The sequence below is a fragment of the Anomaloglossus baeobatrachus genome, chromosome 4 (genome assembly GCF_048569485.1).
Source record: "Anomaloglossus baeobatrachus isolate aAnoBae1 chromosome 4, aAnoBae1.hap1, whole genome shotgun sequence".
In the NCBI taxonomy this organism is placed as follows: domain Eukaryota; kingdom Metazoa; phylum Chordata; class Amphibia; order Anura; family Aromobatidae; genus Anomaloglossus; species Anomaloglossus baeobatrachus.
Window position 1 is genome coordinate 622527162 of NC_134356.1, and position 24861 is coordinate 622552022.

The 24861-nt window shown below is 57.3% G+C and overlaps 1 protein-coding gene across 2 annotated transcripts in view; it reads right to left on the reverse strand.

Annotated features, from left to right (window-relative positions):
* GMIP (GEM interacting protein) overlaps positions 1–24861 on the reverse strand; it is a 165996-nt gene that overhangs the window by 126716 nt on the left and 14419 nt on the right. The window lies entirely within an intron of this gene.

A 24861-nucleotide genomic window follows, 5' to 3' on the forward strand; every position in this document is an offset into this window, starting at 1 on the left:
GAGTTGGAGTGGAGTAGTAGTGAGGAGGAGTGTGAAGGTGAAGCTCAAGTACAGAGAGCAGAGGCGCCGAGGTTGGAGCCCCGGTACATTGGCTAGGTGGCAGACGGTGGTCCGTGTCTGACTGGAGACGGGAAGACGGCAGCCGGAGATCCGAGGTGGACCGGGGCAGGCTTGGAGCCAGTTGGTACCGACCCGGAAACCGTGCACAGAGGGGGTACTTGGACCCTGAAGCCAGGACCGAAACCAACGGCCTAGCTAATTAACCAATTGAGGGCAGGATTATAGGTCCTGTCCCAACCAAAGTCCCAAAAGCAGACAACCACCCACAGAGAGGGATAGGGCATCCGTCAGGGCCCGGTAGATCCCACGGGTCAGCGTCAGCGGGCCCGGCTCCCAACAGAAGTACCGGGAGTGGACTCCCGTGTTCCACACCGAGAAGTCCACCACATCACAACACAGTGCAGAGGAAAGTGACATAGACCACCAGCCCGAGTACACCCGGCCGCCGGCCACCAGCACCTTGGTTAACTACTGTACTTGTCTGATTTGTTTAACCGTGAGTAAGCTGAGACTCCCTGGTCCGACCAGGCGCGCCCGCCCTTGCCATCACCGTCCCCTGCACCAAGTCACCGGGTCCCGGGGTAACCATCCCTACCCACGGAGGGGTTAACAACCAGCTGCCATCCCATCGCCCCCGGGTGCCCCACAGCATCAACAGTGGTGCCACACTTCACCATACACCGTGGGTGGCGTCACAGACTCATTACGACAAATCCCGTACAAATACGTCCCCTTTTATTTGGAGTGTCCACGCGACCCCCGGGTCCAGAGAATCCCTCGAGCCACACTGCAGGATCCAGATCCGAGCATCCCGGCTGCTGGCACAGGGGTGGCACATAAATATTCCCCTTTTCAAAAAGCACCCAGGGCACGGGACTGGGCAACGGCCACCAAAGTGACATTCCCCAGTTATACACCGCCCGGGACCGAGTACCCCATAACCCTGGGCGACACATGAGCGCCAGACGTGGGACCAGGTTTGTAAGCTATGGGTGACCAGGTCATCAAGGCTGATGGGGTCTGATTCAGTAGTGGCAGGTGATGAGCCCTGTGCAGCCAAAACAACAAGGCCATAAAGAGCCCAAATAACACCACCATATAGTACCCATATGATAACACTGCACATTGCCCAAATTATGTCACCAAAAGTCCCAAAAATAAAAATATATAAAGTCAAACAATAAGGATACATAGTGCCCAAATAATACCACCTTCCATAGCCTAAATAAAATCACCCACCACTGTACAATGCCCAAATTATGTGATCACAATTAAAGAGGTGCTTCACTACTTAGTTTTCCAAGCCACATCGATATAACGTTGAGAAACAAGGCTTCTCTCAAATACCATGAATTGGTAATACGGCCTGTGAGGGACACTATTGCGGTCCGCTCATCCCCACCGCATGACCCTGGGCTCCGTGGCCTCTGATGTCTCCAGTTGACCTGACATCACCGAGACAGGATCCGGTCTCCGTGAGGACTGAGCTGAGGGCAGCATTTCACCGCTCGTCACAGCCCAGCGTCGCTCCTGCTTGTGGTGCTCTGCAGTGAAAGAGGGAGCAGGGAGATGCTGGGCTGTGACGCTGGGCTGTGACTGGGGCCGCCTCGGTGATGTCGATTCAACTGAAAGTTAACGTGACATCACCGGACATCAGAGGATACAGAGCCCGGGGATCACGCAATGGGAATGAGCGGACTACAATAGCGCCGCTCACAGGCACTATTGGTAATGTCGCGGGCAGCGGGGCGCTGCGCTCGCTAAAGCTCAGGTCCGGCGCTGCTGCTGCTGCTCGGTGGCTCGAGCGGTGGGCTGGATCCAGGGACTCGAGCGGCGCTCCTCGCCCGTGAGTGAAAAGAAGGTTGGTTTGTGTGGTGAAGGTGGGCACCACCGCTGCTGGTGACGGGGATCCCGGGAGCGATGGTAGGGAGCAGCTGGGATGTTGTTTTCCCCCCTTCGTGGGTAGGGGTTGGTGGTTCCGGGGCCCGGTGGTGGGACGGGGAGGTAGGGTCAGTGAGGTGCAGGGTTGCAGGGACAGCGCGGCGCGGTGCCAGATGGCACGGGTGTACTCACTCAGCAAGAGATGCACAAAGTCTCCGGTAAACCAAACGGCTGGATGGACGGGTCCCGCAGCCGGCTGCAGTGTCTCTCCCCGGACAGGTGATGGTGGCTGTCTTTCCCTGCACCTTTGTGTACTGTTTTGACTACGATGGGTTCCCAACGGTAGTCCGCTCCCCGGTGTATGGATACCGGAGGAGCCCGCTTTGCCCGCAGGCGCTGGCCCTTGGGTCTCTAGCCTGTGGCGGTGGCTGTATACCCTCACGGTGCGCACGGTTGCCTTCTGACGGGACTTGGGTAGTTAGGAAACCCTTGGGGTTCCTGTCACTCTCGGATTTGACTGTTAACGGTGGCTCCAAGCCTAGTCAGGGTCCGATGGCCCTGCCTGTGTGTGCTAGCTTCACTTCGCTCCCCGGTTCGGTACCGGCGGGCCACCGCCCGACCCCGGTCCTACGGTTCCGCGTTGATCCACCACTCCTGCAGATGGCCACCACCGTCTGCCAACCTTGCTGTCAGTGTCCGGGCTCCGACCCAGACACCTCAAGTGTTTACTCCTCTCGCTTTCACCTCCAAGACTAAACTGTCACTTTTCCCGCCTCCAGGCCTGTGAACTCCTCGGTGGGTGGGGACAACCGCCTGGCTCCACCCCACCTGGTGTGGACATCAGCCCCTGGAGGGAGGCAACAAGGATTTTGTGTCTGGCTAATGTAACTGTCCGGGGGTGGGTGTGTGTGTGCGTCTTACCTGTGACGACCTGGCTAGTCCAGGGCGCCACAGTAATACATGGTATTTGGGAGAATCCTTGTTTCTCAACATTATATCGATGTGGCCAGTAATGTAACTAGTGAACCACCCCTTTAAAAGACAAAAACAATAAGTTTATATAGTCACCAAATAATACCACAAGATATAGAGCAAATAATACCCTATATATGGCCCATATGATAGCACCATATAACACTCAAATTAAACCGTCACAATAAAAAAACTGTATAATTCTAAAACAATATGGTTAGTGAGTGCCAATGTGGCGCCCTGGACAAGCCAGGACGTCACAGGTACTGCAACAACACACCCCACACCCCGGCTAGGCACATCAAAGTCAGACAAAAATCCTTGTTGCCTCCCTCCAGGGGCTGATGTCCACACCAGGGCGTGGAGCCAGGTGGTTGGCCCCACCCACCAAGGAGTTCACAGTCCTGGAGGCGGGAAAAGAAAGTCAGAGTAGTAGAGTGTAGTAGAGAGAGTAGTCGAGAAGAGTGAAGTGGTAGTGGAGCAGACTGACCGTGTCCGGGTGCGTGGCCCGGGGACATACAGCAAGGTTGGCAGACGGTGGTGACCGTCTGCAGGAGGGGCTGATTGACATGAACCGTAAGGACCGGGGACGGGCGGTGGCCCGCCGGTACCGGATCGGGAAGCGAAGAGAAGCCAGCACCATTCGGCAGGGCCTACGGACCCCGAGCAGGCTTGGAGTCGCCGTAAAACCGGTCAAATCTGTTAGCGAAGGGAACCTCTGGGGTTTCCCAGCAGTCAATACCCGATTGAAGGCAACCGCTCAAACTATGAAGGGAAATACAGTCACCGCCAAGGCTACAGTTCCCAGGGCCAGAGCCTGCGGGCAAAAGGGGCTCCCTTAGCATCCATCCAAGCTGGGGAGCGGGTTACCGGTGGGAAGCCATCGGAACCGAGAACATAACACAGGTGCAGGGAAAGGCAGTCACCGCCAACCTACCGGGAGAAGAACCACCGCAGCCGTCTGTGGGACCCGTCCATCCAGCCGTTTGTTTTGCCGGAGACTTTGCATTCATCATTGGCTGAGTGAGTACCACCGTGCCGTGCGGCACCGCGCTGCCCCCGCGACCCTGCACCTCACCAGGCCCCGTAACCCACCTGCCATTCCTCCCTCACCGGGCCCTGGGACAACCAAACCCCCTACCCACGGAGGGGAAAAACAACATCTAAGCTGCTCCCTGTCATCGCTCCCGGGATCCCCGTCCAGAGCAGCGATGGTGTCACAACCTCACCACAACCGTTGGTGGCGTCACGGACAATAAACCCCCAAAACCATTCCCCTTTTCACTCACGGGCGAGGAGCGCTGCTCGAGCCCCCGGATCCGGCCCATCGCTCGAGCCACCGAGCAGCAAGCGAAGCAGCAGCAGCGCCGGACCCGAGCGTGGTGAGCGCAGCGTCCCCTCCCCGCCCGCGACAACTTGGCGTCACGAACAGGATCTTACCGCTCTGCCGTCTGGTAGAGGTGCGCCTTGTGACCGCCGGAGGTGTCTGGTCGAAAATTTGGAGAAGCCGCCATTTTGGGCGCGAAAAGTCCCCGCTCGAGTGTCTCCTCGAGCAGTGGAGGCGCGAAAGCCGAAACCCCGCCCCTGTAGAGGGGGAGCCAGAAAAAGACTAAGGGGGACGGAAACAAGATGTCTGCGCCCGACGGAGCCGCTGGAGGAGCGGCAGTCGCAGTGGCACCTGTGGATGGGAATGGGTCCATCCAGGTCCCGGCCGCACTGGTGGGGGGCGCCGCGGCCCCAGCTCTCGCTCAGGTGATGCCGTTCTCCTTGCCCTATGTGCCCGGAGCTACCTGGCTGCCGCAGTACAATGGGAAACCTGACGCGTTGCAGGTCTTCCGGAAGAAGCTTAGCCCGCTACTAGAACTGTACCCCCTGACTGATAAGCAATGTGCAGCGGTAGTGCTGGGGCAGCTAACCGGCGCGGCTGAGCAGGAGGCGGAGACCTGGGCCGAGGGGGACCGGTCCTCTGTAGCCACCATCTTTGAGAAGCTACAGACTGCCTTTGAGACCCGTACCGAAGCCGAGCTGCGGATGCAGTTTTATCAATGCCGGCAACCGCCCGCGGATAGTATTCGGGACTACGCCTTGCGTCTGCAAACCGCCCTCCGCACACTGAAGCGGGTAGACACCATTAGCGATGCGGACAGCAACAAAATGTTAGTTGAGCAGTTTGTACAGGGGATGAGGTCCTCGGAGGACCGCAAACAACTCCGGCTGTGGGCCCTAGAACACCCTGATGTGGACTTTGCCGTGTTAAAGGAACGGGCCATTAAAGCTCTGCAGCCCCCAGCATCGGAAGTCCCTGAGGCAGCCCCATGGCCAGCTGGGACGGCTCCCGTCGTGGTGGCCCCTGCCCTCCCAACGCCTCCAGTACCTGCAGCCCCAAGCGGAATGATGGAGGAACTGGCTGCCCAGGTCCGCCGCATGGATGGGGACCTCGACAAGATCCTCGCCGCACTCCAGCCTCCGACCAGGTCCCAGCCCCCGGGGAAGATGCAGCTCGCCGACAGCCCCGAGGACGTCCCCTGGATGCAGCGGAGAAGGGCCAATGACTCACGGTATGGACCTCCGATTTGTTACAGGTGCAGCAAGCCCGGCCACTACTCCCGACGGTGTCCGTTAAACGAGCAACTCCTGGGGCCACGGGCCAATCCTCAGGGGTAGAACACAGTGGCCCCCCCGACTGGTGGGACCGGCACATCGGAGCCCGGCCCATCATCCCCCTGACAGTGGACGGCAGCCTGCTGATGGCTCTCCTGGACACTGGATCTCAGGTAACCACAATACCATACACACTGTATCAATGGTATTGGGGGAAGGACGAACTAGCCCCCCCAGATGGCAGCATGACACTGATTGCCGCTGATGGACTGATGGACTCCCAAGTGGGGTACAAACAAGTGGCCATGACTGTGGGACGAGCTGAACTGCACACCAGGGGTTGATTGTGATAATGAATGAACCCAGTGATCATAACCCGAAGGTAGTGCTAGGGACTAATGTGATGGAGCACTGTATGAGTGAGGTGCTGAACCTACTGCAGCAGCTGGCTGCCACAGCGGCGGGGAGCCGACAGAGAGCTGTGCAGCGTGAGATCCGGGCCCTGATGTATCTCAAGCATGTGAACTCGACAGGAGGAGAGATTGGAGGAGTGAGAGTGATGGATGCGGCCCCTTTGATTGTGCCTCCCAGGAGTGAGATGATGATTTAGTGTAGGGCAGCGGTAGGGCCCCAAGGGCGAGACTACCCCACCATGATAGAGCCCATGCCCTCCGAACACTGGCCCACAGTAATGGCCGCCCGAGGGGTGGTAGACGTCAAGAAAGGGAGAGTGTCCGTACAGGTGTTGAACTGTGGGGAGGAAGAGGTTAGGCTTCCCCGGTACGCTACCCTTGCCAAGTTGCTCACTCTAGATCCCCACACCATCCATGAGGCCGTTCCCCCGATCTCACCGCCTACTGCCAGTTCTCACCCATCCCTGGGGGAGTTAGACGAGTGGTGTCGAGAGCTACACGTCGGCACTGATGATACCCCCACACATCACAAGGAAGGGGTATACCGGGTGGTACAGGAGTATGAGCGAGTTTTTAGCAAACATCCTCTAGATTTTGGGCAGATTAAAGGGGTCCAACACCACATCCCTACCGGTGAACACCCCCCTATTAAAGAGAGATACAGGCCTATTCCCCCCGCACACTACCAATGCGCCAAAGACATGTTGAGGAACATGAAGGAGGCGGGGGTTATTAGGGACAGCTGTAGTCCCTGGGCCGCCCCGTTGGTGCTGGTTAAGAAGAAGGATGGCACCATGCGGATGTGTGTGGATTACCGGAAGATTAACCAGATAACGCATAAGGATGCTTATCCTCTGCCCCAAATTGAAGAGTCCCTAGCCGCGCTGAGAACCGCTAACTACTTCTCTACCCTTGACCTCACCAGTGGGTACTGGCAGGTGGCCGCGGACGCCTGAAGACCGAGAGAAGACTGCCTTCGCCACTCCTATGGGACTTTGTGAGTTCAACAGCATGCCGTTCGGGCTGTGCAATGCCCCTCGGAACCTTCTAACGGCTGATGGAATGTTGTCTGGGGCACCTAAATTTCGAGACCGTCTTGCTGTACTTAGATGATGTGATTGTGTACTCACAGACGTATGAATCCCACCTGGAGCACCTAGCCGAGGTGTTCGCGTCCCTTGCTAAGTATGGGATGAAGTTGAAACCCTCAAAGTGTCATTTGCTGAAGCCCAGAGTGCAGTACCTTGGACATGTGGTGGGTGCGGAAGGTGTGGCCCCCAACCCCGAGAAGATCACTGCCATCCAAGACTGGCCGAGACTGACCACAGTGAGGGAAGTGAGGCAGTTCTTGGGCCTGGTGGGATATTACCGTCGCTTCATTAAGGGGTACACGAAGATGGCTGCCCCCATGCAAGACCTCCTCGTGGGACAGACCAAGGGTGGTAGACCCCTAGGAGCCCCATTGGTGTGGGAAGAAAAGCATGAAGAATCCTTCCGCCAGCTGAGAGCGGCTCTGACTGGAGAGGAAATCCTAGCGTACCCCGACTACAGCCGCCCATTCATCCTCTACACCGATGCCAGCAATGTGGGCTTGGGGGCTGTTCTATCCCAGGTCCAAGACGGAAGGGAGAAGGTGATTGCTTATGCTAGTGTCGCGGGCGGAGGAGGGGACGCTGCGCTCTCCCACTGCTCGGGTCCGGCTGCTGCTGCTGCTGCTCGGTGGGGACTCGAGCGGCGTTCCTCGCCCGTGAGTGAAAGGGGGGATTGATTATGGGGATGTTTGGTTATTGTCCTTGACGCCACCCACGGTTGTGGTGATATTGGTGACACCACCGCTGCTCTGGACAGGGATCCCGGGAGCGGTGACAGGGAGCAGCTTTGTTGTTAGTTCTCCCCTCCGTGGGTAGGGGGTTGGTTGTCCCGGGGCCCGGTGATGGGGGTAGGGATGAATGGTGCAGGCGGGCTACGGGGCCTGGTGAGGTGCAGGGTCGCGGGGGCAGCGCTGTGCCGCACGGCACGGTGGTACTCACTCAGCCCAATGATGAGGACACAGTTCTCGGTAAAACACACGGCTGGATGGACGGGTCCCACAGACGGCTGCGGTGTTGTTTCTCCCGGCAGGTTGATGGTGACTGCCTTTCCCTGCACCTACGTACGGTTGATGGTTCCAATGGGTTCCTACCGGTAACCCGCTCCCCAGCTTGGATATGGGCTGGAGGAGCCCCTTTTGCCCGCAGGCTCTGGCCCTGGGAAACGGTTGCCTTGGCGGTGGCGGTGTCTCCCTCCCTTGGTTGGACAGTTGCCTTCTTTCGGGACTTGGCTGCTGGGAAACCCAGGAGGTTCCCTTCGCTAACGGATTCGGCAACTTCACTGCGACTCCTAGCCTTGCCGGGGTCCGTAAGCCCCTGCCAGATGGTGCTGACTTCTCTTTGCGTACCGGTCCGGTACCGCCGGGCCACCGCCCGTCCATGGTCCTTACGGTAAACTCCGATAGGCCACTCCTGCAGACGGTCACCGCCGTCTGCCAACCTTGCTGTACCGCCCGGGCCACACACCCGGACGCTGTCAGTTAGTTGCTCCACTACCACTTTCCTTCCTTCCACTTCCACTTCCAAACTAAACTGTCTGCTTTTCCCGCCTCCAGGACTGTGAACTCCTCAGTGGGTGGGACCAACCGCCTGGCCCACCCCCTGGTGTGGACATCAGCCCCTGGAGGAAGGCAACAAGGGTTTTGTGTCTGACTTCGGTGTGCTTGACCGGGAGTGTGGGGTGTGTTGTGTTGTTCTCTGTGGCCCCTGGCTTGTCCAGGGCGCCACACTAGCCGAAAACTCCGACCGACTGAGAGGAATCCTGAGAACTACAGCTTTTTCAAGCTTGAGCTCTTAGCACTGGTGTGGGCTATCACCGAGCGGTTCCACCATTACCTGGCAGCAGCCAAGTTCACTGCTTACACGGACAATAACCCGCTGACCCATCTAGATACAGCCAAGCTGGGCGCGTTGGAGCAGCGGTGGGTGGCCAGGTTAGCCAACTACGATTTCACCATCAAATACCGGGCCGGCCGTACCAACGTTAATGCCGATGCACTCTTCCGGATGCCCCACCTGTCGGAAGAGGGGCCAGAGGATGACGACCTCGAAGAGATCGAGTTGCCTGCGTTTCACCGGCCGCTAACTGAGAAGGTGTATGTCCATCAATAACGGGTGAACCTAGACCCGCTGCCCAGTCAGGAGTGGCAAAAAGCTCAGGACCAGGCACCTGCTGTCCGCCGGGTCAAGACCCTGGTGGAACAGGGTTCTGCTGGGATAGACCCTGCCGCCCCTGCCGAAGCCCAACGTCTGTGGCGAGAACGGACCCGGCTGTTCCTACACCAGGGGAAGTTGTATCGTGAGCTGATTAACCCGAAGACCCACGAGAAGGTTCGCCAGCTAGTGATTCCCCAGGCTAACGTGCCCACCGTCTTGCAAGCATACCATGATGGTGCTGGGCACTTCGGGTGGAAGAAGCTGGAGATGTTGTTGAGAGAGCGGTTCTATTGGAGTGGAATGCGGGAATCTGTGGAGTCATGGTGCAGAGAATGCGGCCCCTGCGCATTGAGAAGGAAGGACGAGGCCAGCCAGAAGGCACCCCTACACCCGATCGTTACGCATCAACCGCTGGAGCTGGTTGCCCTCGACCATATGAAGCTCACCCCCAGCCGAAGTGGGTACACCTACGCTCTGACCATTGTAGACCACTATTCAAGGTTCATGGTGGTTGTCCCAGTTAAGGACCTAACCGGCCGTACCGCCGCTAGAGCGTTCCAGGCTTATTTCTGTCGACCGCATGGGTACCCCGAGAGGGTGCTTACCGACCAGTGTCCGGCCTTTGAAGCGGAGGTACCCCAAGAATTCTGCCAGTTGTACGGCTGCAAGAAAATCCGGACCACACCTTACCATGCCCAAACCAATGGCATGTGTGAAAAGATGAACCACTTGGTCCTGGCCCTCCTCAAGACGTTACCGCTGGAAGAGCGGAACCTGTGGCCGGAGAAGCTACCTGACCTGGTCGATATGTATAACAACATCCCTTCCAGCTCTACGAAATGCACTCCAGCATACCTGATGAGGGCTCGCCCCGGCCGGCTACCAGTGGACTTAGAAATGGGGTTGGAAGCCCCAGAAGCACTCCCTTCGACAGCTGAATGGGACACTTGGCGGGGAGCACAGTACCGACAGGTCCAGGAATATGTTGAGAAGAACTTGTGCCAGAGTCGGGGACAGCAGGAGCAGTGCTTCAACAAGAAGGCGCCTGCCGGTCCCTTCCAGCCTGGGGATGTAGTGCTGAAGCGAAAAAGAAGGACCCACAAGCTGGATGATCAATGGGAAAAGACCCAGTATGTAGTACAGCCCACTGGATGGGAGAATGGGAAGGCCTACAAGATCAGCCGTGACCAGGGGAGGACTTTGGCCACGGTTTCCCGGGACCATCTAAAGAGATGCCCACCACCATTGAGGGTAGCAGCTGAAGCTCCAGTTCCCAGACCGGCGGAGAAAGAAAAAGGGGTAATCCATACCATGATGGGTGATTTCCCGGTAGACTGGCCTACGCAGAACGGCACGGTGATTCTTCCAGTGATACTGTTCCCACAACCCGTGGATGAAGAAGTGAAGGAAGTGATCGACCATGAGCCAGTGCCCAGGGATGAACCTGTACCCAGCTCCCCTACGCCTCCGCCTGCCCCACACGATAGCAGGGAGGAGGAACTAGTTGTTCCCTCTGCCCCACTGCCTGCCACCACTGACACTGGGCCCCGAAGGTCCACCCGTCCCAACCTAGGTAGACCCCCACTTAGGTACAGGGAAACTACTCTTTAAAGGGGGCTTTGTGTTTTGAGTGTATAGATAAAAGTTTGAATGATAAGATTGAATCAACCGAAGATGTTATCTGATTGGAACCGTGATTGAACCAGCCGTTGCCGGCAACTAGTCCCCGTAGGGACTTTCTGCAACCGTTGCGTAAGGAACTGCTTACGGACAAGCCCGAGAACTTGCAGGGCAACCACAAACTTGTGGGATGTAAATATTTTCTTAAACCATTACCGCCTCCGGAGAGGCAGATTTGGCGGATGGGCCTGGAGAAAAGGGGTGGCCCAGGCCCGCCACTACCGTAACCGGTGGCGATCCTCCGGGGGTTCAGGGGTCCCCATGGACGCGGGTCCCCTGAAAGAGACTGTACCCGCTCGGGCAACTTGGTTCAGGACTGGGGCAAGGGGTGCTGCCCACTTCTTAGAGACAGCATCAGGGCCAGGTTGTTTGGGTGGGAGAAGAGCGGAAGCCGTTACCGTTTAATAAACACATACCGTTAGCAACGTTTAAGAATGTACCTCCCGTTATGGGAAGTTTGACTAAAAATGCTTGTGTTTGTAAATGTTGTTTTTACTCTTTTGCAGTTAACAAAAATAAAACCGGGGATGGACGGGCAGCCCGCGGACGGTCTGCATTTTACTAAGGGGGAATGTGGCGCCCTGGACAAGCCAGGACGTCACAGGTACTGCAACAACACACCCCACACCCCGGCTAGGCACATCAAAGTCAGACAAAAATCCTTGTTGCCTCCCTCCAGGGGCTGATGTCCACACCACGGGGTGGAGCCAGGCAGTTGGCGCCACCTACCGAGGAGTTCACAGTCCTGGAGGCGGGAAAAGGAAGTCAGAGTAGTAGAGTGTAGTAGAGAGAGTAATCGAGAAGAGTGAAGTTGTGGTGGAGCAGACTGACTGTGTCCGGGTGCGTGGCCCGGGCACATACAGCAAGGTTGGCAGACGGTGGTGACCGTCTGCAGGAGGGGCTGATTGACGTGAACCGTAAGGACCGGGGACGGGCGGTGGCCCACCGGTACCGGATCGGGGAGCGAAGAGAAGCCAGCACCATTCGGCAGGGCCTACGGACCCCGACCAGGCTTGGAGTCGCCGTAAAACCGGTCAAATCCGTTAGCGAAGTGAACCTCCGGGGCAGTGAAGACCAGATTGAAGGCAACCGCTCAAACTGTGAAGGGAAATATAGTCACCGCCAAGGCTACAGTTCCCAGGGCCAGAGCCTGCGGGCAAAAGGGGCTCCCTCAGCATCCATCCAAGCTGGGGAGCGGGTTACCGGTGGGAAGCCATCGGAACCGAGAACATAACACAGGTGCAGGGAAAGGCAGTCACCGCTAACCTACCGGGAGAAGAACCACCGCAGCCGTCTGTGGGACCCGTCCATCCAGCCGTTTGTTTTACCGGAGACTTTGCATTCATCATTGGCTGAGTGAGTACCACCGTGCCGTGCGGCACCGCGCTGCCCCCGCGACCCTGTACCTCACCAGGCCCCGTAACCCACCTGCCATTCCTCCCTCACCGGGCCCCGGGACAACCAACCCCCCTACCCACGGAGTGGAAAAACAACATCTAAGCTGCTCCCTGTCATCACTCCCGGGATCCCCGTCCAGAGCAGCGGTGGTGTCACAACCTCACCACAACCGTGGGTGGCGTCACAGACAATAAACCCCCAAAACCATTCCCCTTTTCACTCACGGGCGAGGAGCGCCGCTCGAGCCCCCGGATCCGGCCCACCGCTCGAGCCACCGAGCAGCAAGCGAAGCAGCAGCAGCGCTGGACCCGAGCGTGGTGAGCACAGCGTCCCCTCCCCGCCCGCGAAACCTATGTTACACCAAAATACAATGCACAAATAACTCCATTATTTAGCATACATGTAATACCACCATGCAACGCCCAAGTTATGTAACCACAGTGATCACAATACTACACGCAGTACAATGCCAAACTTATGTGACCACAATTGCAAAAACCCCAAATATATAATGCTAAAGCAATTAGGTTATATATAGTGCCGATGTAATACCACCATACATAGCCCAAATAAGACCACCATATAGTGCACATTTAATACAACCATAAAATACTCACATTTTCCAACCACAATTATCAAAATTCAAAATTATATAATGACAAAACAATAAGGCCATGCAGTACCCTAGTAGTAATATCATACACTGTCTATACTAGGTAAAGAGTAGAGGAAGCATCGAGAAGATGAAGGCCACAGGGCATCTACCTTTTGTGCGCTCTATAAAATCTTTCAGTGAAATTTCCTAAATCAGGCTAAAGACCACTTTACACACAGTGATATCGCTAGCAATGTCGCTGGTGAAAGCACCAGCCCCTGTCAGTTGTGCGTCACGGGCATGTCGCGGGCGGAGGAGGGGACGCTGAGCTCACCCACTGCTCGGGTCCGGCTACTGCTGCTGCTGCTGCTCGGTGGTGGCTCGAGCGGTGGGCCGGATCCCTGGGACTCGAGCGGCGTTCCTCGCCCGTGAGTGAAAGGGGGTGGTTTGGTTTAGGGATATTGTCCGTGACGCCACCCACGGTTGTGGTGAAGTTGGTGACACCACCGCTGCTCTGGACGGGGATCCCGGGAGCGGTGACAGGGAGCAGCTTAGATGTTGGTTCTCCCCTCCGTGGGTAGGGGGTTGAGTGTCCCGGGGCCCGGTGATGGGGTAGGGATGGTTGGCAGGCGGGTTACGGGGCCTGGTGAGGTGCAGGGTCGCGGGGGCAGCGCTATGCCGCACGGCACGGTGGTACTCACTCAGCCAGTAACACACACGGAGTCTCTGATGAAACAAACGGCTGGATGGACGGGTCCCACAGACGGCTGCGGTTGTTCTCCTCCCGGTAGGTTGATGGTGACTGCCTTTCCCTGCACCTGTGTTTTGTGTACGGTTCCAATGGCTTCCCACTGGTAACCCGCTCCCCAGCTTGGATGGGTGCTGAAGGAGCCCCTTTTGCCCGCAGGCTCTGGCCCTGGGAACTGTAGCCTTGGCGGTGACTGTGTTTCCCTCTACGGTTTGAGCTGTTGTCTTCAATCGGGTCTTGGCTGCTGGGAAACCCCGGAGGTTCCCTTCGGTAACGGATTTGACCGGTTTTACGGCGACTCCTAGCCTGGTCGGGGTCCGTAGGCCCTGCCAAATGGTGCTGGCTTCTCTTTGCTCTCCGGTCCGGTACCGCCGGGCCAACGCCCGTCCACGGTCCTTACGGTTCACTCTAATCAGCCTCTCCTGCAGACGGTCACCACCGTCTGCCAACCTTGCTGTTCCGTCCGGGCCACACACCCGGACACCTTCAGACTGCTCTGCTACCACTTTACTTCTCAAAACTAATCTGACTCCTTTTCCCGCCTCCAGGACTGTGAACTCCTCGGTGGGCAGGACCAACCACCTGGCCCACCCCCTGGTGTGGACATCAGCCCCTGGAGGAAGGCAACAAGGATTTGTGTTTGACCTAGATGTGCCTAACCGGGGTGTGGGGTGTGTTGGTGTAGTACCTGTGATGACCTGGCTTGTCCAGGGCGCCACATTCCCCCTTAGTAAAATGAAGACCGTCCGCGGGCTGCCCATTCCATCACCGGTTTTATTTTCCCAAACTGAAAAAAAGGGTAAAAACAGGTAAAACACATAAAACATTGGAACATAAGCATTTTCATGAATCTTCCCATAACGGGAGGTACGGTGCTTAAACTTTGCAAACGGTAACAGCTTCCGCTCTTCTCCCACCCAAACAACCTGGCCCTGATGCTGCCTCTAAGAAGTGGGCAGCACCCCTTGCCCCAGTCCATCACCAGGCTGCCCGAGCGGGTTCTGTCTCTTTCAGGGGACCCACGTCCATGGGGAACCCCTGAACCCCCGGAGGATCGCCACCGGTTACGGTAGTGGTGGGCCTGGGCCATCCCTTTCCTCCAGGCCCATCCTCCCAAATCAGCCTCTCCGGAGGCGGTAACGGTATCAAGCCACAACAATTTTTATTTACATGCATTATTTACACTGAGTTTGTGGTTGCCCTGCAAGTTCTTGGGCTTGTCCGTAAGCAGTTCCTTACGCAAGGATCAAACAGTCCCTACGGGGACAACAGTTGCCGGCAACGGCCGGTTCAATGACGGTTCAATCAGATGACATCTTCGGTTGATTTGCTTATCATTTTGAAACTTTCAAACGGTACTGGTGGTCCCAACGGGGACAACTGCTGCGGGGCTCCGCTGCCATCACTCTGACTCCTCGGTGTCGGTCAGGGGAGGGGGCTGGGCGGATACTCGGGCCTCTTGACTGCCCCTCAGCTTCGCATCCAGCGCAAACCAACCCCTCTCCCCGCAGTGCCTGGTGTACTGCACCAAATCTCCCGGCATCAGGTTGCGGCCCGGGTGGTCTTCCGGCAGATGGGCATTGACGTCCCACCGAGCCACAAAAACTTCGGCCTCCAGGCCCGGCTCATATATGAAACCATAGCCCCAAGGACGTCAAATCTTCTCACTTGCCCTTCATAGAGCGGGCCCCGGACACGGAAGGTCGCTTGGCGAAGGCTTTCCTTTTCCCGGATCATGCGGGCCACCAGCTCCGCCTTCCTTCTCTCCCTCTCGGCAATCTCCAGGCCCAGCGGTGCCGGTTCCCTGTCCCAATACGGGGCTGCTGCGAGCCCCTGCGCACGGGTCGGGCCCCGCGAGACCTCCTGGACACTGCCCACCACTGGCAATCTGGGTGGAAGGTCCCGCGGTGACTTGGCATGGGGTGCTGCCTTGCAGCGGCGACCTGGCGCAACCTCAGCCGAGGTGTGGGGAATGGGAACAGGGATCCTCTCCCGCCGAACCTCCGCCTCCTCCTGCACGAGACGGGCTGCCGGGGCTGATGCGGGGTCAGGCACGATCAGCGGTGCCTCCGGTACAGCTTCAACAACGGGCTCGGCCTTCGGCGTCTTCCAAGGGAGCGGTGCTGCCCGGTCACATGCCGCGGCTGCAGATCGGTCCGCTTGGTAGGACAGGCGGGGTACCGCTATCGGTTGGGCGGGTAGCGGTCCTTGTGGCAGGGCAGTAATGACTAACGCGGATAGCGAGGGAGGCGGCAGGGTGAGCAGGCGCGGGCCGGGCCCCTCAGCCGCAATGGCCGATCCTTCCGGAATACAGGGACGTGGGTCTCTTACCCGCTCCTCCAAATCCTCCTCCTCGCGTCTCCTTATAGCCGCTACCACCTCCGCCATGTCGGCCTCCCACTCCTCCAGGAGGAGCTGCATGCGAATCTGCAGCCTTTGTTGTAGCTGGGCGGTCCGGACCTCCAGCCACGCCGCGGTTCCAGGCGCGGGGGCTACGGTGCTGCGGGACGGCTGGTACATGCGGAGGCCTCTTCCAGGAACCAACAAAAAGATGGCTGCAGGGTCCTGGCGTCCCTGCTTTTATAGCCGCGGGCTACATGCGGCCAGATGCCATCCGCCCCCCTCTTAGTGTCTCTCTGGCACCTCCTCTTCAGGGGCGGAGCTTCAGCTTTCGCGCCTCCACTACTCGGGAAGACGCTCGAGCGGGGACTTTTCGCACCCAAAATGGCGGCTTCTCAAGATTTTCGGCCGGACACCTCCGGCGGTCACAAGGCGCACCTCTACCAGACGACAGAGTGGTAAGATCCTGTTCGTGACGCCAAGTTGTCGCAGGCGGAGGAGGGGACGCTGCGCTCACCCACTGCTCGGGTCAGGCTACTGCTGCTGCTCGGTGGTGGCTCGAGCGGTGGGCCGGATCCCGGGGACTCGAGCGGCGTTCCTCGCCCGTGAGTGAAAGGGGGTGGTTTGGTTTAGGGATATTGTCCGTGATGCCACCCACGGTTGTGGTGAAGTTGGTGACACCACCGCTGCTCTGGACGGGGATCCCGGGAGCGGTGACAGGGAGCAGCTTAGATGTTGGTTCTCCCCTCCGTGGGTAGGGGGTTGAGTGTCCCGGGGCCCGGTGATGGGGTAGGGATGGTTGGCAGGCGGGTTACGGGGCCTGGTGAGGTGCAGGGTCGCAGGGGCAGCGCTATGCCGCACGGCACGGTGGTACTCACTCAGCCAGTAACACACACGGAGTCTCTGATGAAACAAACGGCTGGATGGACGGGTCCCACAGACGGCTGTGGTTGTTCTCCTCCCGATAGGTTGATGGTGACTGCCTTTCCCTGCACCTGTGTTTTGTGTACGGTTCCAATGGCTTCCCACCGCTAACCCGCTCCCCAGCTTGGATGGGTGCTGAAGGAGCCCCTTTTGCCCGCAGGCTCTGGTTCTGGGAACTGTAGCCTTGGCGGTGACTGTGTTTCCCTCTACGGTTTGAGCTGTTGTCTTCAATCGGGTCTTGGCTGCTGGGAAACCCCGGAGGTTCCCTTCGCTAACGGATTTGACTGGTTTTACGGCGACTCCTAGCCTGGTCGGGGTCCGTAGGCCCTGCCGAATGGTGCTGGCTTCTCTTTGCTCTCCGGTCCGGTACCGCCGGGCCAACGCCCGTCCACGGTCCTTACGGTTCACTCTAATCAGCCTCTCCTGCCAACTGTCTGCCAACCTTGCTGTTCCATCCGGGCCACACACCCGGACGCCTTCAGACTGCTCTGCTACCACTTTACTCCTCAAAACTAATCTGACTCCTTTTCCCGCCTCCAGGACTGTGAACTCCTCGGTGGGCAGGACCAACCGCCTGGCCCACCCCCTGATGTGGACATCAGCCCCTGGAGGAAGGCAACAAGGATTTATGTTTGACCTAGATGTGCCTAACCGGGGTGTGGGGTGTGTTGGTGTAGTACCTGTGATGACCTGGCTTGTCCAGGGCGCCACAGGCAAATCTCTACCCGTGGCGCACAACATCGCTAACACCCGTCACACATAGTTACCTGCCTAGCGACGTCGCTGTGGCCGGCGAACCGCCTCCTTTCTAACCGTTTCACTGCGGCGTCACGAAGCGGCCGCCCAATAGAAGTGGAGGGGCGGAGATGAGCGGCCATAACATCCCGCCCACCTCCTTCCTTCCTCATTGTCGGCGGCCGCAGGTATGATGTTGTTCCATGTTCCTGCGGTGTCACACATAGCGATGTGTGCTGCCTCAGGAACGACGAACAACCTGCGTCCTGCAACGATAATCGGGATTATAATGACTGGACAACGATCAACGATATGGTGAGTATTTTTGATCGTTAGCGGTCGTTCGTACGTTTCACACACAACGACGTCGCTAACAAGGCCGGATGTGCGTCAGGAATTCCGTGACCCCAACGGCATCTCGTTAGCGATATCATTGCGTGTAATGCTGCTTTAAAGGCCGCTTTACACGCTGCAATCTCGGTAGCGAGATTGCTAGTGTGCGTACCCGCCCCCATCGTTTGTGCGTCACGGGCAAATCGCTGCCCGTGGCGCACAAAATTGCGCGGACCCGTCACACATACTTACCTGCCTAGCGACGTCGCTGTGACCAGTGAACCACCTCCTTTTTAAGGGGGCGGTTCATTTGGCGTCAGAGCGACTTCACTAAGCGGTCGCCCAATCAAACAGGAGGGGGGGAGATGAGCCGCCGGAACATCCCGCCCACCTCCTTCCTTCCTCATTGCTGGCAGGATGCAGGTAAGGAGATGTTCGTCGCTCCTGCGGTGTCACACATAGCGATCTGTGCTGCCGCAGGAATGACGAACAACATCGTAACTGCAGCAGCAACAATAATTGAGATTATGGGGGGGATGTCACCGATTAGCGATTTTGAACGTTTTTGCAACGATTCAAAATCGCTAATAGGTTTCACACGTGTGACGCCCTGGACTAGCCAGGTTGTCACAGGTAGTCCCATACACACACGCACCCCCCTTAGTAAGGTGACAGCAGCCAAACTACAAAACCCTTGTCACCACCCTCCGGGTTTGATGTTCACACCAGGGGGCGGAGCCAGGCGGTTGGCTCCGCCCACCGAGGAGTTCACAGGCCCGGAGGTGGGAAAGACAGTAGATTAGCTTTGACAGTGAAGTGAAGTTCAAGGGCAGACCTGTGCCTAGGTCTGCCATACTCTACACCCGGTGTCTGGGTTGGAGCCCAGTCACCTCTGGCAAGGAGGCAGACGGTGGTCGCCGCCTGCAGGAGCTGGGATTACAGCCGGTGGAACCGTAGGGACCGGGGACGGGCAGTGGCCCGCCGGTACCGAACCGGAAAACCGATTGGAAACCTGAGCACCAGGAGAGGTACTCTGACCCAGTACAAGGCCCAGAAACAACCTGGCTGAGTCAAATCAACTGATTGAGGACTGGACTTTAGGACCTTTCCCACATAAGACCCGACTGAAGACAACAGCCCAACCATAGGGGTAAAGCCACTGCCAAGGCATAGAGACCCGAGGGGCCAGCGTTTGCGGGCAAAAAGGGCTCTCCCGACACATATCAAACCGGGGAGTGGACTACCGTTGCTCAGGCATAGGAGTTGTAATTTCTACAATAGTGAGGTGCAGGAGAAAGGCGGAAACCACCAACCTGTTAAAGGGAAAACTGCAGCCAGCTGCGGGCACTGTTCACCATCTTGTTTGGTTTACCAGAGACTCCAGCGTGTTTATCATAGTGAGTACAACAGTGCCTTTAGGCCACGCACCGCACCGACACCCCAGCACGCATCCATCCCCTCGCCTCAGCACCTCCCTCGGGCCCCCGGGACCATCATCCCCCTACCCATGGAGGGGGTCAACACCAAGCTGCGCAACACCGTCCCCGGGAGCCTAGTCAACGGCAGCGGTGGTGTCCATCCATTCGCCACAACCCGTGGGTGGCGTCACGAACTTAAATCCCCTACAAACAACCGCGGCTCCGGCCGTGGACCTCTCCACTGAAGTCCCTACGTGTAGTGCCAACCCCCTTTCAGAGCGACGTGATCCCCGGGTCCATGAAGAGCTCAAGCCACCCACCGACGAGCACGGATCCGAACGGCTCGGCGGCTGGCCGAGCCCCGGGGCGGTACACATCGACTCTTCTGGCGTCACAAACAGGATTGAACCCATCCACTTAACTGTGGAAGTGTGCCTTGAAGTTATCGTCAGCGGAGTCTCCATTGAAAAATTTTAGAATCCGCCATCTTGTCACCTTCCTGTGGCGCGAAGTTTCCCGCCCAAGCTGTCTTCTCCAAGCAAAAATGGCGTGAAAGTGAAGCCCCGCCCCCTGAGAGCAGAGCGGTGCAGAAAGCAAGCAGAGTGCCCCGAAGAGACCACGGGGAGGACACATGGAAAGATGTCGGTGTTCCCGGACGGGAGCGGAGAGGTGCCCGCCGCTGGAGCGGCGGGACCCGGAAGCAGCAGAGGTGGAGTAGCCTTTGAGGACTGCGGCCCGGGTGAGCTTCCCGCCGGAACCGCTGCTTGGTTGGAGCGGGAGCTGGGTCAATTCTGCGTGAAGGTGAGGGCGCAAAGTTTGCAGCAGGTGCTCAAATGGAAAGCGGAGGTGCAGAGGATGGTTGTCGTAGTATGGGCCCGTGAGCAGAGGGCCGCCGCAGCCGTGCAGCGCCAAGATAAAGCCACGCAGACCCCCATGTCGTCCCTCATCAGCTGGGAGCCGGAGCCCGCCAGTACCGTGACCAGTGAGCCCGAGGTAGCACAGCTCATAGAGGAAGAGGTGCCGTGTACGCTGCCTCCGTCGCCGTTCCCGCTGGAAGTTTATAGCCCAGGGAAATACTGCACCTGGATGGGGAGCCCGATTGATCGTCAGACCGTCGGCCAATACGGTCCCCTGCGGTGTTAGCCGCCCTGAAGTTGCAAGTTTTACAAGTTTTAAATGTTTTAAGGACCCGCTGCTACGAAATCCCGTGTTCCTTTGTTGAACGTCCCCATGTTCCCGGGAGATGCCATCCAGTGCGCCTGGTGGAAGGAGCCGGACCCTGCCTGACTTGTTGAACGCCGCTGCGGTTGGAGTCCCAGTGGGCGCCATCGGGGGTCGGAGCCCCTGGTGGAGGACGGCAGGGAGTTGTGAGGAGCGAGGACAGTTCCCGTTACAGAGCACGGTTCACCGTACCCGCACCGCAGGCAGTGGAGAACGGGGTCTTTGTGGACGGTGTCACTGTGAGTGTGGCATTGGGGACCCGTGCTGCCCTGTAGTGGACTGTGGGAAAGTGACTGGAGGAGGCTGCGCCGGCAGCAGAGTCCCGTTTGTAAATAGTCCCTTGATCGGCCTTCCCGTTTCACGGCCTCCGGAGAGGCAGACTGGAGGATGGGCCTGCGGGAAAGTGATGGCCGTGGCCCCATCACCAATGCAACCGGTGGCGATCCTCCGGGCCCAGGAGTCCCCTGGACATGGGGCCCCTGAGAGACCAACAGGTGTGAAACCCTGTACCCGTCCCTTAAAACAAAACCTGGGCCCATTCCTGGACTGGGGAAAAGGGGTGCTGCCCGTTTCTTAGGGGCGGCATCAAGGCTAGGTTTGTTTGGGTGGGTGACTGAAGGACCCGGTCCCGTTCCCGTGTTAATAAAAATGTTATATTTTGCAACGTTTAAGAGTATGCCTCCCGTAAGGGAAGATTTAAAAAGTTTGCTTGAAGTTTGTACAAAAGTTATGTTTGTAAATATGTTTTAATCTTTTTCAGTTACAAAGCAACAAAATTAACCGATGGTGGACGGGCAGCCCGCGGACGGTCTGCATTAAACCATGGGGGAATGTGACGCCCTGGACTAGCCAGGTTGTCACGGGTAGTCCCATACACACACGCCCCCCCACCTTAGTAAGGTGACAGCAGCCAAACTACAAAACCCTTGTCACCACCCTCCGGGTTTGATGTTCGCACCAGGGGGCAGAGCCAGGCGGTTGGCTCCGCCCACCGAGGAGTTCACAGGCCCGGAGGTGGGAAAAACAGTAGATTAGCTTTGACAGTGAAGTGGAGTGGAGTGAAGTTCAAGGGCAGACCTGTGCCTAGGTCTGCCATACTCTACACCCGGTGTCTGGGTTGGAGCCCAGTCACCTCTGGCAAGGAGGCAGACGGTGGTGGCCGCCTGCAGTAGCTGGGATTACAGCTGGTGGAACCGTAGGGACCGGGGACGGGCGGTGGCCCGCCGGTACCGAACCGGGGAACCGATTGCAAACCGGAGCACCAGGAGGGGTACTCAGACCCAATACAAGGCCCAGAAACAACCGGGCTGAGTCAAAGCAACTGATTGAGGACTGGACTTTAGGACCTTTCCCACATAAGACCCGACTGAAGACAACAGCCCAACCATAGTTGTAAAGCCACTGCCAAGGCATAGAGACCCGAAGGGCCAGCATCTGCGGGCAAAAAGGGCTCTCCCGACACATATCAAACCTGAGAGCGGACTACCGTTGCTCAGGCATAGGAGTCGTGATTTCTACAATAGTGAGGTGCAGGAGAAAGGCGGAAACCACCAACCTGTTAAGGGGAAAACTGCAGCCGGCTGCGGGCACCGTTCACAATCTTGTTTGGTTTACCAGAGACTCCAGCGTGTTTGTCATAGTGAGTACAACAGTGCCTTTGGGCCGCGCACCGCACTGCACCGACACCCCAGCACGCATCCATCCCCTCGCCTCAGCACCTTCCTCGGGCCCCCGGGACCATCATCCCCCTACCCACGGAGGGGGTCAACAGAGCGACGTGACCCCCGGGACCATGAAGAGCTCGAGCCACCCACCGACGAGCACGGATCCGAGCGGCTCGGCGGCCGGCCGAGCCCCGGGGCGGTACACACGCAACGACATCACTAACGCGGCCAGATGTGCGTCACAAAATCCGTGACCCCAACGACATCGCTTTAGCGATGTCGTAGCGTGTAAAGCGGCCTTAAGACTTGAATCTAGTTCCTAGAAGGGGCAATTGTAAAGAGATCATGCTTCAAAGATTGGTCCATATAAGTTGACGTATGGCATGTGGCCATGGACTAGACAGGAATGGAGGTCACAGTTGATATCAGCAGCAAGTTCATACTTGGCATTTCCCATGTCGCAATCTGCTTGGAGTGATTAATTTTAGCCAAGCATTAAATGCCTTCCACAAATCCATCCAATGTCATAATACATAAATGACTGGAGTAACCTGGAATTCCAAACTCACACATAAAGCCTCCAGAGATAATTATAAAGGATTAACCTGTGACAACCTAGTTCTTGAGTGACATATATTAGTCTGGTATGATTCCGGTTGACATTAATGAAGTCCGATTGTCTTTTAATATGATTACTGAACTTTGCGAAATGTTCAGAAGACAGATGAGACAAGTTCCTTGGATGGCATAGTAGATGATTAGAGCTGAAAGGAGCATTAAGAGCAGGGATGGATTGATGTTGATGGAGGCCCCATCCCACCAGTACAACGGACCCTACCCAACAGTCTACCATAGCTACATGAAGGGCAAACAGCTGAGCACGTGCAAGGTTTCTGCCACTGAAGTCTATGAAGGTTATGGAGATGGACATGACAGGTCCTACACTCAAATGAATGCTTGGTGGGACAACATTGCCTCATTTTTCTCCACTCTTAAGGCCCCATTACATGCAACAACATCACTAACATGATATCGTTGGGGTCACGGAATTCGTGACGCACATCCGGCATCGATCCGAAATAAGGGATAAATCGTTGATCATTGACACGTCGTTCATTTTCAAAAAATCGTTGATCTTTTAGGATGCAGGTTGCTCGTCGTTTCTGAGGCAGCACACATCGCTACGTGTGACACCCCGGGAACGACGAACAACAACGTTCCTGCATCCTCTGTCAACGAGGTGGGAGTGACGATAATGCGGCTGCTCTCCGCCCCTCCGCATCTACTGCTGGCCCGCTGTGTGACGTCACTGTAACGCTGCACGAACCTCCCCCTTAAAAAAGAGTTTGTTCGGCGGCCTCAGCGACGTCGTTTGGAAGGTATGTGCGTGTGACGCGTACTACCGATATTGTTCGCCACGAGCAGCAATTTGCCCGTGACGCACACACGACGGGGGTGGGTGCGATCGCTAGCGACATCGCTAGCGATGTCGCTGCATGTAAAGCGGCCTTTACTCTTCTTTATTACTCTTGTATGATTAGTTTCGAGGGGTTTTGACTAAACGGATGACTCTGAAACACTTAAGTATTTGATACACTGCCGTTTTTGCAAGTTTTCCCACCTACAAAGAATGGAGAGGTCTTTACTTTTTACCGTAGTTAACTTCAACTTTCTTTAAGAAGCCCTGCTACTCTGCACTCATTAACTGTATTAATTGTGTGCCGCCCCTGCAGCGGTCAAACCGCTTGGATCCAGGGTCTGCTGTGGCTCGCGGCCACTTCAAACGGAAAGGGGGGTATTTAAAGGGGATGTTAGAGTTTGTGACGCCACCCGTGGTTTGCGGTAAGGGGCGTAACGGTGCTGCCGATGGGAATACCCCGGGGTAATGGAGTGGGGCAGCCAGATGATGTTCCCTGCACGGGTAGGGGAGGCCCCAGGACTCTGGATGATGGTAGAGCAGGGGAGCGCAGGGCCGGTTGGGAGTAGGGGAGGATCATGTACTCACTCAGGCAGTGTTGGTGATGATGCGGCCGCAAAGCAGACTCTGACAACAAGGTAAACCAAGTCCCTGGGTGCCGCTGTCCTCTTGGGGGGAGCTTGTCTGGGTATCCGTCACCTCTGGTACTGCCAGGTGATCCGGAGCCTGCCTCCGTGCACAAATTAGAAGTGTTCTGGTGGCCCATTGGCTTAAAGCTGTCCGGGCCCCTGCACCCTACTTGTTGCTAGTGGAGCTGCGCTCTCAAGGGCTCATGCTTGGGATTTCTGTGGGCTGCATGGGTTGGAAAGCCCTATTCCCCTCGTTGCGCTAGTGCCCCTGATCTCTGAGCTTCTCGGGGACAGTCCATAAAGTCACTATCCTCCACAGGTTAATTGCCGGGTTGCCTGAAGCTACTTCCTGACCTAGGGTTCTGTAGCACGCCGTGCTTTCGGTCCCGGACTGGTTATTAGACTCGAGCTGCTGACCATCCTCCAAGACCGGGCCTAGGCATCCAGCCTCAATCCCCTGCGACCGGGTCTCCGACTCCTCCGGGCCCAGACCACCGTCTGCGACCCAACCTGCTACAGACAGGGAGCCACTACTCCCTCAGCTTCTCACTTCTCGAGGGCTACTACTCAACTCCTCTACTTCCCTC